Source organism: Hyperolius riggenbachi, chromosome 9 (genome assembly GCF_040937935.1).
Source record: "Hyperolius riggenbachi isolate aHypRig1 chromosome 9, aHypRig1.pri, whole genome shotgun sequence".
NCBI lineage: Eukaryota > Metazoa > Chordata > Amphibia > Anura > Hyperoliidae > Hyperolius > Hyperolius riggenbachi.
The window spans coordinates 42,148,083-42,161,222 of NC_090654.1; the positions used below are offsets into that span (position 1 = coordinate 42,148,083).

The 13,140-nt window shown below is 43.3% G+C and overlaps 1 protein-coding gene across 1 annotated transcript in view; it reads left to right on the forward strand.

Moving 5' to 3' along the window:
* The first annotated feature begins 7,379 nt into the window (after positions 1-7,379).
* The window catches only part of LOC137531570 (farnesyl pyrophosphate synthase-like), a 49,545-nt gene continuing 43,784 nt past the window's right edge, over positions 7,380-13,140 (forward strand). Inside the window, exon 1 of the mRNA XM_068251492.1 lies at positions 7,380-7,400. The gene's annotated coding sequence lies outside the window, so the exon portion shown is untranslated. The remainder of the gene's footprint in view (positions 7,401-13,140) is intronic.

Genomic DNA, 13,140 nt, shown 5'->3' on the forward strand with positions numbered 1-13,140 from the left:
ATGAGTATAGGGGTACTTGTACCCCTTACCCATTTGCTTTAAGAGTTAAAAGTAAATAAACACACAAACACTTAGAAAAAGTATTTTAATTGAACAAAAAACATCAAATCAGAAGGAACACCATTGGTCTGCTAAGGACCAATGGGGCTCCTTGGAGCCCAAATACAAAGATGCTTTAGAGAGCTCTGAGCTATATAGCTCAGAGCTCTATCGGGTGTTCAGTACGCTAAGTCCCACCGGCTCTCGCTGCCCTCCCCACCTCTCCCACATGTCACCTATATACATGCAGGCACCCATGGGTGCCAGCATGTATATGGGTGACAGGTGTGGGCGGAGTGGACGGCGGGAGCCGGCGGGGACTTAGCGTTAGTGTATGCGGCGGCCGGCGGGTGAGCGGCGAGAGACGTCGGGTGCGGTGGAGTTACAAAGTAACAAAGTTGTTACATTGTAACAACTTTGTTACATTATAACTGATTAGCCAATTTCCGAGGATATTGCGTGGGAACTGGCTTTTAAAGGGACAGGTAAGTATTAATGGTTAATTAAGAATATTAAAGGACTTTTTTCGTGGTTATGTTTTTTGTTCAATTAAAATACTTTTTCTAAATGTTTGTGTGTTTATTTACTTTTAACTCTTAAAGGAAATGGGTAAGGGGTACAAGTACCCCTATACTCATTTCTCCTGGGAGGGGGGTGGGCATCTGGGGGACCCCTTTTTAAAGGGGACTCCCAGATTCCACCATGAACTCCCCCCCAGGAAATCGCGGCCTCCACCGCCCATCGGAGGTGGAGAAGAGCCCCTTGTCCTTGGATTGGGCAAGGGCTCGGAGGGGGAGGGGAAAGCTTGGCTGCCCCTCCCCTTCTGAGACCGCCCAATCCATGGACCATGCGGGCTGGTATAGTCAGGGTGCGGAGCCCCACGCGGCCGGTGCTCCGCATTCTGGCTATCCCAGCCTGCATGGGGGACAAGGGGTTAAAGAGGTCTGGGAGGGGGGACCCCACGTGGTTTCTTTTTATATTTCCCACACTCAGAACGAAGTAAGTAAAACTCTTCCCACTTGGGGGAATCTATGAAAATAAAACACTATTGTTACCTGTGCAAAAAAAACTGACATTTTCCGCATTTAAAAGACATTTTTGCCCTTGAAACTTAAAAATCGATTTTCTCAAAAACTATTAGGTCTTTTTGAAAAAAAAAATTTTCTTCTTATTCCCACTGATCCCCTTAATATACCCTGGGAATTTGGTGTTCCTAAATTTTAAGCAGGCTTTGCTATTAACCGTTAAAGTCGGCGGGTTTTTAAATGTATATATTTTTCCTTTGAAACTTTAACATCGATTTTCTCAAAAACTATAAGATCTTTTTGAAAAAAAAATTTTTCCTCTTATTCCTTCTGATCTCCTTAATATATTCTCCAAATTTGAGGCTCTTAGCACTTAAGGGGGCTTTGCTATTAACCCTTAATGTCGGCGACTTTTTTATATTATACGGGAGCGTAATATTACGCGATTACGGCAGACTGTGTAATTTCAATAGGAGTTTACTGTCTTATGCGTAATTTGTTACGAGTAATAATGTAACCTACGGTCTACGCGTAATTAATTACGTGTAATACCGTAACCTTACACGTAACGCTTACGGTGCATTTGTAGTGAATTACGATGCGTAATTACGCTAATGCGTAATTTCGGCCCAGCACTGCTGTTATCAGCTCTGATAAGAATCCCCGACTGAGCATTAAGTCTGGCTTTGCCCCGGAATGTTATAGCTGAGTCTGTCTTCTGTGGTGTCTTTTCAAGCCCAAGTCTGCCCCCTTGTGGCTCTGATTTCCTACTATTTATCCTCCTAGCAGAAAAGCAGAGCCAGGAGGAGGTGGCCTTGGGCTTGAAAAGACATCACAGAAGACTGACTCAGCTATAATCATGCGGGGCAAAGCTATACTGAATGCTCAGTTGGGGATTCTTATCAGAGCTGAAAACAGGCTGAATGAGCAATGACGAATGAAAAAAATAGCAGAGTAGGTGTTTACTGTCATATTCCCATTGATATATATGGTAAAATACATGAGGGTGCTTCGTCTCTGGTTCTCTTTAAGTTACCTCAGGTGTCACACTGTCAATGAACCCTTCACTCTGTGGGATTTTTCAGTGTCATCAGCTCAAGGGCTTTGGTTGTTTGTTATTATATGCTTGTGCCTTGAGCACTGAAACTTACTTAGGGAGATGGAATGCAGCCAGTATTTGCCTGATGGTGCTCTTATGTTTGCTGGAACTGCCAGAAGCTGTTACACATCATCTCCTTGCCCACACCACTTCTTTATCTGTAGCTGTCAGTGGCGTAGCAGTTTTAATTTCCTCTTATGTTTATATCTTGCTTGTGAGGCATGTTTTCATGTCTTAACTGCACTTCTGTACACAAGACTCTCTGTGACGTCGTCACCCTCCAATTCCTGTTACCTTTTCCGCAGATTACCATTCAGCCCTCAGACACTGGGGGAATTCTGAAGGCATTCAGCACCACAGGCAAAGCAACTTATTGGATTGGTTGCTGAGTCCACACATGATACAATTTCGATTGTATGCACAATCAATGCAATTGACAATGTTGGGTGGAGATCAGGTAAACTGCCACCAATTTGCACTAGTGTGCAAATACACAATTCTAACTCTAGCTAGTCCTGTAGGAAGAAGGGTTATTTCAGCAACCTCTCTAGGTATAACAATATATATCAATAAAACAGTTATGGCAACATTCTCTCCAAAAGGCAGGATTCTTTGCAGAGGACATTCAGAACAATTTTTAATCATTTATCTTACTAATATTATAAATGCGAAAGTTTGGATGTTTGTTACTCGATCACACAACAATGGCTGAACGGATTTGAATGAAATTTGGCACACACATAGTACATTTTCTGGTACAACATATAGGATACTTTTTATCCACATAACCAAAAAGTGTGCGAAGACAAAAACAAATTTCACTGGGAAATGTAAACTGCAGCCATTCTAACACTGTTAATGGCAGCAGGGTTCTCAAACTTTGCACAGTTGGTCACTTGGTGACTAGGATTAATATTCAGAAATGTGGGTGGAGGCTACAACATTTACCTATTGATTTTCAAGGGGAATATTTCATTGCTGCCATTCTTGCACTGTTAATGGCACAGGCCTCAAACCTGGTACAGTTGGTAATTGGGTGACTGGGGTTCAAATTCAAAAAACGGGTGGAGCCACAAACAGCCAATCAGATTTGTTTCATTTAATGCAATTTATTAAAGCCAAAGACTGCAAAGCTAACAAATTTGGTCATTGAGTAAGTGTGTGTTAAGCTACAAAAAGTGGGTGCAGCCAACACCAGCCAAATACATACCCAGGCAATGACGGTTCATCAGTGGGCGGAGAAAAATACAAATTTCACTGGGAAAATGTAAACTGCAGCCATTCTTACACTATTAATGGCAGGTTTCTCAAACTTTGCACAGTTGGTCGCTGGGTGACTGGGATAATATTCAGAAAAGTGGGTGGAGCTTACAAAGCCCAATTAAATTTCACCTATTGATTTTCAAGGGGAATATTTAAATGCTGCCATTCATGGACTGTTAATGGCACAAGCCTCAAACCTGGTACAGTTGGCCACTGGGTGACTGGGGTTCAAATTCAGAAAAGGGGGTGGAGCCACAGCCAATCATATTTGTTTCATTTCAATGCAAATTATTGATGCCAAAGACCGCAAAGCTCAGAAACTTGGTCACTGTAATTGAGTGATTGTGTGTTAGGGTTAGAAAAAGTGGGTGGAGCCAGCACCAGCCAAATACATACCCGGGCAACACAGGGCCATCAGCTAGTTTTATAATAAAATAAATGCATTAAAATTAATATAGAACATTGACAAAAATTATCTAACAATGAACATATTGATATAGTAAAATAATAGTAATAAAAAGTGAAAATGATCACTGGATACAGTCTAAGCAGTCTATGAAATGATCATGTCCTTTGGGAATTGTAAGTCCAAAAAGAAGATAACAAGTTCTGTGGGTAATGGTGCAAAGATAAAAGCCCAGGTCCATTTAGGCTAGCAAATCCTTGATGGTATGGATTGGCAAAGAAGGGCCGTATCAGTCTGTGTGTCCAGCAATTTAACCCTCTCCCTGCTGGGGGTAGAGTTTTAATGAGAGATGGGCAGGGCTTGTCACATGATCCAGTTCCACCCCTCTCATTAGAGAAAGAAAGAGATATGAAATATCTGGTATTACTATTAATATATCTCTACAGCAGTTCAACAGAGGATGATAACTGTGGACAGGATCAGATTTACCATAAGGAACTGTAGGCTTGTGTCTACAGGCGTCTGATGATGGAAAAGCGACTCACTCCCTGTCCCAAATGCCTCCCTCCTTCCCTAGGCAGAGTAAAAATTAGAGCTCTCAGCATTCCACTGACGTGATCTCCCTTCAGTTGGGAGCACCTCTAGCTATCTAATACTTGGGGGCATCTCAATCGATTTAATACTGAGGATACTTATAGCTTGCTAATACTAAGGGGCACTAGTGGCTACCAACGCTGGGCAGGGAAAGTAAGGGAGAGATGACAGCTGGGCCAGTCAGCACAGTTGCAGTTCGGTATGGCGGGCGTTTGTAGGTTTGCGGAGGGTGAAGTCTTAAGGTGCCAGGACACCTGTGTCTATAGGCTCCTGTGATGTAAACCCGGATCTGACTGTGGATTCCTCATATTCTCTGGTGTCCTCAGATATTAAAGCAGAGGGACACCAAAAGCCCCAATAGTGTAATTCGTCTTGAGGACAACAAAATAAATGAGAAGTTAAAATGATACTTACAAACCAGGGTTACCAATAGGCAACCACTGTATAGGCAGGTAGGGAGAACAATCCTGACCCCACTCAGGAATAAAAAGTCGCTCTCTGTAGACAGGAAAATAGGGAACAACCCTCCACCCAGGGTGGACTCAATATAGTGTACAAGATACAGAGGCGCCAAAAGAATAAAAGGTAATGAAATGAACTTAAAAAACCAACTGGTTAAACAGAGGAGGCAGCGGTGGTCTTACCCCCTCCAAACAGACACAGGCAAGGACTGCGATTCAGACAGTCAACAATTTATTCGGAACTCCAAAAAACAATGCACCGCATTTCACGGGCCATACATCCCACTTCCTCAGGCAAAATACAGTAGGAGTCACAGCATCTGTTGTATATCCGCGAGCTCGGCGCCTCTGTGGATATACAACAGATGCTGTGACTCCTACTGTATTTTGCCTGAGGAAGCGGGATGTATGGCCCGTGAAACGCATTGCATTGTTTTTTGGAGTTCCGAATAAATTGTTGACTGTCTGAATCGCAGTCCTTGCCTGTGTCTGTTTGGGGGGGGGGGGGGGGGGGTAAGACCATTGCTGCCTTCTCTGTTTAACCAGTTGGTTTTTTAAGTTCATTTAATTACCTTTTACTCTTTTGGCGCCTCTGTATCTTGTACACTATCCTCAGATATTAAGCATGGGTTAATTATTGTGCTTCAAGCTCACAGTCTCAATGTAGATGATGCAGAAACCAACAGGTGTCATCTGGTTGATATGATGAATCACAGGATCACCAAGAGTAGAAACTTCATAAAAAGAGAGAAAATATGCATAGGGTAGTACTGTACTGTATAGTCCCATCACCATTCCACCTGTGATCAACACTCCACCTACACAAATGATAAACCACCTGGTAAGTAAGTAACAGGCACCCCCCCCCCCACACACACACACACACCCCACCCAGTGCACACTCACCCCGGTGCCCTCTTAGGCAAAAGGTATATAGATTGCTGTGGGGGGTTTAAGCATCAATTGTATCAACAGGCAGCGGGATCCAAATGACCTCCAATCAGTAATTTACTAGGACTCAAAAATACCATTAATAGTGATGTACTGTTTATTTAAAAAGTTAAAACTAGATATTGCACTCATGATATGCAGGAGAAAATGAGCACAGTGGTGCTCCCACTGCTTCAACCTCCGTAATCCAAGTTCTGAGTCCTATGACGCCAGACCCCACCACCATTCAAACTCTCTTGGCGAACTTGGATTGTGGAGGCTGAGGCAATGGGAGTGGTGTCCCGGGAACACCTCTGTACTCCCGCAGTGGTGAAAAAAAGGTCCCAACCCTCCCCTGTTTCAGCCCTTTAAAATATCTTAATGGTTTAGTTAACCGTGACTGTGTCAGTATTTTATTGACTAATGGCAACAGTATTACAAACAAAATCCTGTTGCTAAGCTTGCAAAAAAAAGAGCAATTTCAGCGTACAGTTTGTTTTGAAAATCCGTGCCTGGATTCAGATTGAAATGGAAAAATGGTTATTATTAACAATGAATTGCAAAAAATACTTGGGCAACATCAGATGGGAAAAAGAGGGTAGGAGGCGTCCAAAAAAGTATAAAATATTTAAAAAGTAAGAAGGTAAGGGATTGTTTACCTAAAGATTGATGTCTAAACTGATATTCAGGACAAAAAATAGCTTTGGTGCACATCTAAGCCTCGGAAGAAGTTACTACAGCGAAACGGTCGTCAGGCCGTGCAAAAAATTGCTTTATTTGCACAACAAAAGACAACGCGTTTCGTGGGAAATAATATCCACTTCTTCAGGTCAATAATGTGCTTTTTCAGCTATTTTGTGGAGCTTGCAGCATCTCTTGTGCAACATCAATTTATTATAGTAAAAGTGGAATAATCCCTTCATGGTGTAGGTCAGCACTAGAGAGTGGCTGGATAGTGTGCTAGGCAATGCCTCTGACATACAAGACCAGGCTTTAAAACCTGGCTGAAGTCGTTACCTATTTAGTAAAGAGTTATTTGGCAAGACTCCCTAACACTGCAGATTGGCCTACTAAGCACACCCTAAGGGCTGCAGCTCTCAAGCGCTTTGAGTCAGACATGAGGCAGTGATGTTGATCCAGGGATTTTATCTGATTGCCATCTGGAGTCGGGAAGGAATTTTTCCCTTTTGGGGCTAATTGGACCATGCCTTGTAAGGGTTTTTTCGCCTTCCTCTGGATCAACAAGGATATGTGAGGGAGCAGGCTGGTGTTGTACTTAATACTGGTTGAACTCGATGGACGTATGTCTTTTTTCGACCAAAATAACTATGTAACTATGTAAGAGAATGGCACTACAGAAATATTATCATTATGACTATTTAAGGGATGCATTCAGTCAGTGGGAAAAATCAGGGTTGTTTTCTCCTAACTGAAAGATGAAGAGGATTGGATGTTGCAACCTTGGCACAGCCCATGTCCCTGCAGGCAGTGGGGCGAAGGGGTGGGAGAAGAAAAGCTGGGCTTTATAGGTGATGCTGGGCAAAGACCGCAGTACAGCTGGAGGCAGAGATACTAAGTAACAGGTAAGGGAATAGCAAATAATAGCAGTGTGTGAAGAAAACTCATTCAGGAACAGAGGCTCTGGAGAGGTACGTGAGACAGGAATGACATATAGGGATTGTACTGGGCACTGTGGGGTAACCGAGGCATATGTAGAGGCCTGCAGGCATGGCTCATGCTATGGATGCCATGCCTGCCCCTCCTCCCCCTTGCTGAGTCACTGCCACCACCTCCTCCTCAGCACTCGCACACCTCAGATCAGCAGTGACTGAAAAGAGTAGAGTGGGGGCACAGTGACTGCAGAGGATTTCAGATGCAGAAGTGGCTTCATTGGTCACTTCCTGCATTTTAAGTGTGCCATGTGGTTATTGTGTGCTGCCATCCTCTCTGTGGTATACCAATTATCTGAGGTCTGTAAGTAGAGTTGAGCTGAAATTTTCGTAATTTCGCATTACTAAAATTACGCATGCGAAATTTGCGATTACGATGCGAAATTACAGTAGCGTAATTGCCATTAAAATCGTAATTGAAAATACCGTAAGCGTAATTTTCAACGCCTAATTTCGCGTTTCGTTCATGCCGTAATTTCGCATTAAACGCTACCGTAATTTCGCGTTAAACCGTAACGCTCCGTATAATATAAAAAAGCCGCCGACATTAAGGGTTAATAGCAAAGCCCCCTTAAATGCTAAGAGCCTCAAATTTGGAGAATATATTAAGGAGATCAGAAGGAATAAGAGAAAATTTTTTTTTTCAAAAAGACCTTATAGTTTTTGAGAAAATCGATGTTAAAGTTTCAAAGGAAAAATGTAAACATTTAAAAACCCGCCGACTTTAACGGTTAATAGCAAAGCCTGCTTAAAGTTTAGGAACACCAAATTCCCAGGGTATATTAAGGGGATCAGTAGGAATAAGAGGAAAAAAATTTTTTTCAAAAAGACCTTATAGTTTTTGAGAAAATCGATTTTTAAGTTTCAAGGGCGAAAATGTCTTTTAAATGCAGAAAATGTCAGTTTTTTTTGCACAGGTAACAATAGTGTATTATTTTCATAGATTTCCCCAAGTGGGAAGAGTTTTACTTACTTCGTTCTGAGTGTGGGAAATATAAAAAAAAAACGACGTGGGGTCCCCCCTCCCAGACCTCTTTAACCCCTTGTCCCCCATGCAGGCTGGGATAGCCAGAATGCGGAGCACCGGCCGCGTGGGGCTCCGCACCCTGACTATACCAGCCCGCATGGTCCATGGATTGGGAGGTCTCGGAAGGGGAGGGGCAGCCAAGCTTTCCCCTCCCCCTCCGAGCCCTTGTCCAATCCAAGGACAAGGGGCTCTTCTCCACCTCCGATGGGCGGTGGAGGTGGAGGCCGCGATTTCCTGGGGGGGGGTTCATGGTGGAATCTGGGAGTCCCCTTTAAAAAGGGGTCCCCCAGATGCCCACCCCCCCTCCCAGGAGAAATGAGTATAGAGGTACTTGTACCCCTTACCCATTTCCTTTAAGAGTTAAAAGTAAATAAACACACAAACACTTAGAAAAAGTATTTTAATTGAACAAAAAACATAACCACGAAAAAAGTCCTTTAATATTCTTAATTAACTATTAATACTTACCTGTCCCTTTAAATAAATGATCCCTCGAAATAGCCTCGGAAATGTTCTATCAGTTACAATGTAACAAAATATTACAATGTAACAACTTTGTTACATTGTAACTACGCCGCACACGACGTCACTCGCCGCTCAGCCGCCGCAGCATACACTTACTACGCTAAGTCCCCGCAGCTCCCGCTGTCCACCCCGCCCACATCTGTCATCCACATGTGGGTGACATGTGGGTGACATGTGGGAGAGGCGGGGAGGGCAGCGGAGCCGGCGGGGACTTAGCGTCCTGCACGGACCCGACAGAGCTCTGAGCTATATAGCTCAGAGCTCTCTAAAGCATCTTTGTATTTGGGCTCCAAGGAGCCCCATTGGTCCTTAGCAGACCAATGGGGTTCCTTCTGATTTGAAGGAACCCCATTGGTCTGCTAAGGACCAATGGGGCTCCTTGGAGCCAAAATACAAAGATGCTTAGAGAGCTCTGAGCTATATAGCTCAGAGCTCTGTCGGGTCCGTGCAGCGCAGACGCGTATGCGGCGGCGGCGAGTGACGTCGGGTGCGGCGTAGTTACAATGTAACAAAGTTGTTACATTGTAATAACTTTGTTACATTGTAACTGATAGAACATTTCCGAGGCTATTTCGAGGGATCATTTATTTAAAGGGACAGGTAAGTATTAATGGTTAATTAAGAATATTAAAGGACTTTTTTCGTGGTTATGTTTTTTGTTCAATTAAAATACTTTTTTTTTTAGTGTTTGTGTGTTTATTTACTTTTAACTCTTAAAGGAAATGGGTAAGGGGTACAAGTACCCCTATACTCATTTCTCCTGGGAGGGGGGGTGGGCATCTGGGGGACCCCTTTTTAAAGGGGACTCCCAGATTCCACCATGAACCCCCCCCCCCCCAGGAAATCGCGGCCTCCACCTCCACCGCCCATCGGAGGTGGAGAAGAGCCCCTTGTCCTTGGATTGGACAAGGGCTCGGAGGGGGAGGGGAAAGCTTGGCTGCCCCTCCCCTTCCGAGACCCCCCAATCCATGGACCATGCGGGCTGGTATAGTCAGGGTGCGGAGCCCCACGCGGCCGGTGCTCCGCATTCTGGCTATCCCAGCCTGCATGGGGGACAAGGGGTTAAAGAGGTCTGGGAGGGGGGACCCCACGTCGTTTTTTTTTATATTTCCCACACTCAGAACGAAGTAAGTAAAACTCTTCCCACTTGGGGGAATCTATGAAAATAATACACTATTGTTACCTGTGCAAAAAAAACTGACATTTTCTGCATTTAAAAGACATTTTCGCCCTTGAAACTTAAAAATTGATTTTCTCAAAAACTATAAGGTCTTTTTGAAAAAAAATTTTTTCCTCTTATTCCTACTGATCCCCTTAATATACCCTGGGAATTTGGTGTTCCTAAACTTTAAGCAGGCTGTGCTATTAACCGTTAAAGTCGGCGGGTTTTTAAATGTTTATATTTTTCCTTTGAAACTTTAACATCGATTTTCTCAAAAACTATAAGGTCTTTTGGAAAAAAAATGTTTTCCTCTTATTCCTTCTGATCTCCTTAATATATTCTCCAAATTTGAGGCTCTTAGCATTTAAGGGGGCTTTGCTATTAACCCTTAAAGTCGGCGGCTACCTAACATTGATCCATGCGTCAACTTTTCCGCTTCGGGAGCATGGCCATATGCATTAATTCCGTAATACCAGTTGCAATGCGAAAATTACGCTTACGCGAAATTTTGCGAAATCCTTCTTCATTACGATTATGTACTTACGGCCATAAACGTAATTACACTAATTACGCGAAATTTCGCGAAATCGTAATTACGCCATTACGCTCATCTCTATCTGTAAGTGATGGAGAGTTGACAGCGAGCCATATCCCCACTGACACCAATGCAACCTTGTTATCTATGCTGGGCAGAGGGAGTTTCCTATAATGAGGGGGACTATCTATAATGGGAATAAAGAACAACAAAGAAGAGAATTTGGCTATTGGGTGCATGAAAATCAATAAATATCTTTATTAATAAATCACATACAACTGCAGCCCCTTAATTACAATAGAGATTTGAAGTCCTAGTGGCATGTTTTGGTGGAGTGGCTATACATTTTAACAATTTGGGTGTTATGGGGTGTTGTATTGGTTTAGTTTTAGGGTTTTGTATGTGATTTATTAATAAAGATATTTATTGATTTTCATGCACCCAAGAGCCAATTCTCTTCTTTGTTGTTCTTTATATTTATTGTTGGCAGGATGCATGAAAAGTTACTATTATATTGAAGATTATTGTTATTGTGTTTACATTTACCATTCAACTTTTAGTCTCCTTTTCGAGTAATTTATACAGTATATCTATAATGGGACAGGCCAGTGGCTACCAACCTATACTGTGTGGCTACCTATACTGGGGGTAGCCATCTATATTGGAGGTGGACCAGCGGCTACCTATCTGTACTGTGGGGTTACCTATGCTGAGGGAAAGATTAGGCCAATTGTCCTAATGGGTTACTTATACTAAGGGGACACTTCTCGCTACCCATATTTGGGGGGCTACTTACAGGGCGGCAGTGGTGCTCAGCAGAGCTCGAATATTCGAGTAGCTCGAATATTCGAGCTCTTTTTCAGCTATTCGAGCTCGGTATTCGAGCTCCGAATAGCTGTAGCTATTCGAATGGGCTATTCGAGTACACTCGAATAGCCCATTCACTATTCGAGCTATTCGAGCAAACCGGCGCTATTCGAGCTCGGTACCGAGCTCGAATAGCGTCATAGCCCAGATTGATGTCCTTAGAGCCAATCAGAGGGCTCCCAGGCCCTCTGACGGCAGCCAATCACAGAGGGGGACCCTGGCCAGCCCCTACCCTATAAATAGCGGCCGCCATGTTAGGTTTCTCCGTGCTTGCCTGAGACTTGTACAGAGAGAGAGTTGCTCCTTTGTGCTTTGGCTTAGCAAGAGCTCTATTGTGGTCATTTACCTAGCGTTTTTGCTCACATACACCTCCTATACACACCTATATTGTTGTTAGTTAGTTAGACATTGTATTTTAGTTAGTAGCTTTTGTGTTACATAGAGAGAGACTCAGACAGCTGCTGCACGCTTACAGCTTTAGGCCTCAGGGCCTGCCTGTGTGGGCAGCTGTTCTCTCCTGTCCTCTGTTTATTTCGTGGGTGGTCTAATTATCCTCAGAGTATTTAAACAAGCACCGGATAGGGTGCTTCAGCTCTAACTGGGGCCTCTTGCTGGGGGAATTTTTGTTGGTGGGGGTTGCACTGTTTACAAATGTATATATGTACAGCACATCTTTGAAAAAGCCGTGAGGGTGAAACATGTCAGAACTACTATATACCAGCACTTTGTAAATATAGCACTTCACAATCATCCTCTAGCAGCCATTAGGTGACAGATTGTGTACAACTCCAACTATGCAGGTCCGGTGCACCAGGTCACTATGACTGAGCAATAGTATCACAATCGTCCCCTTTGTTGTGTGAGATTAAACCACATGTGGAATAGCTACACCACCGGGACTAATTGCCTGAGTGGGGGATAAGCGAAGACCTCCACTGTTAATGGTTACTGATGATACTCATATCTCCACAATTAGGGTCGCCTTACGTGGGCACTCTAATCTGACTAGTAGTCTATTTGAAGAGGAGCTACAAACTCTGTTGTTCATTTATAGGGCCTGTCCTTACGGACTCAGTGTCGGACTCTGTTTATTTCTCTCATCTATACCAGTATTTCTGCTGTCCTTTACTACTGATTGTATTAGTATTGTAGTTATATACTGTAACTGTACTAGGACACTCACTGTCACTGTTCATAGGCTACTAGCTGCTCCTGCGTGTGTGCACTCACTTTCTGTGTACACACTACACACACTCTATTTCCTTCTGATAACTGATTGCTTATTGTAATTAGTTAGTTGTACTTACTGTTACTACTTACTGTACTAGGAGTCTAGGACACTCAGTCACTGTTCATAGGCTACTAGCTCCTGCGTGTGTGCACTCACTGTCTGTGTACACACACTACACACACTCTATTTCCTTCTGATAACTGATTGATTATTGTAATTAGTTAGTTGTACTTACTGTTACTACTTACTCTTACTGTACTAGGAGTCTAGGACACTCAGTCACTGTTCATAGGCTACTAGCTCCTG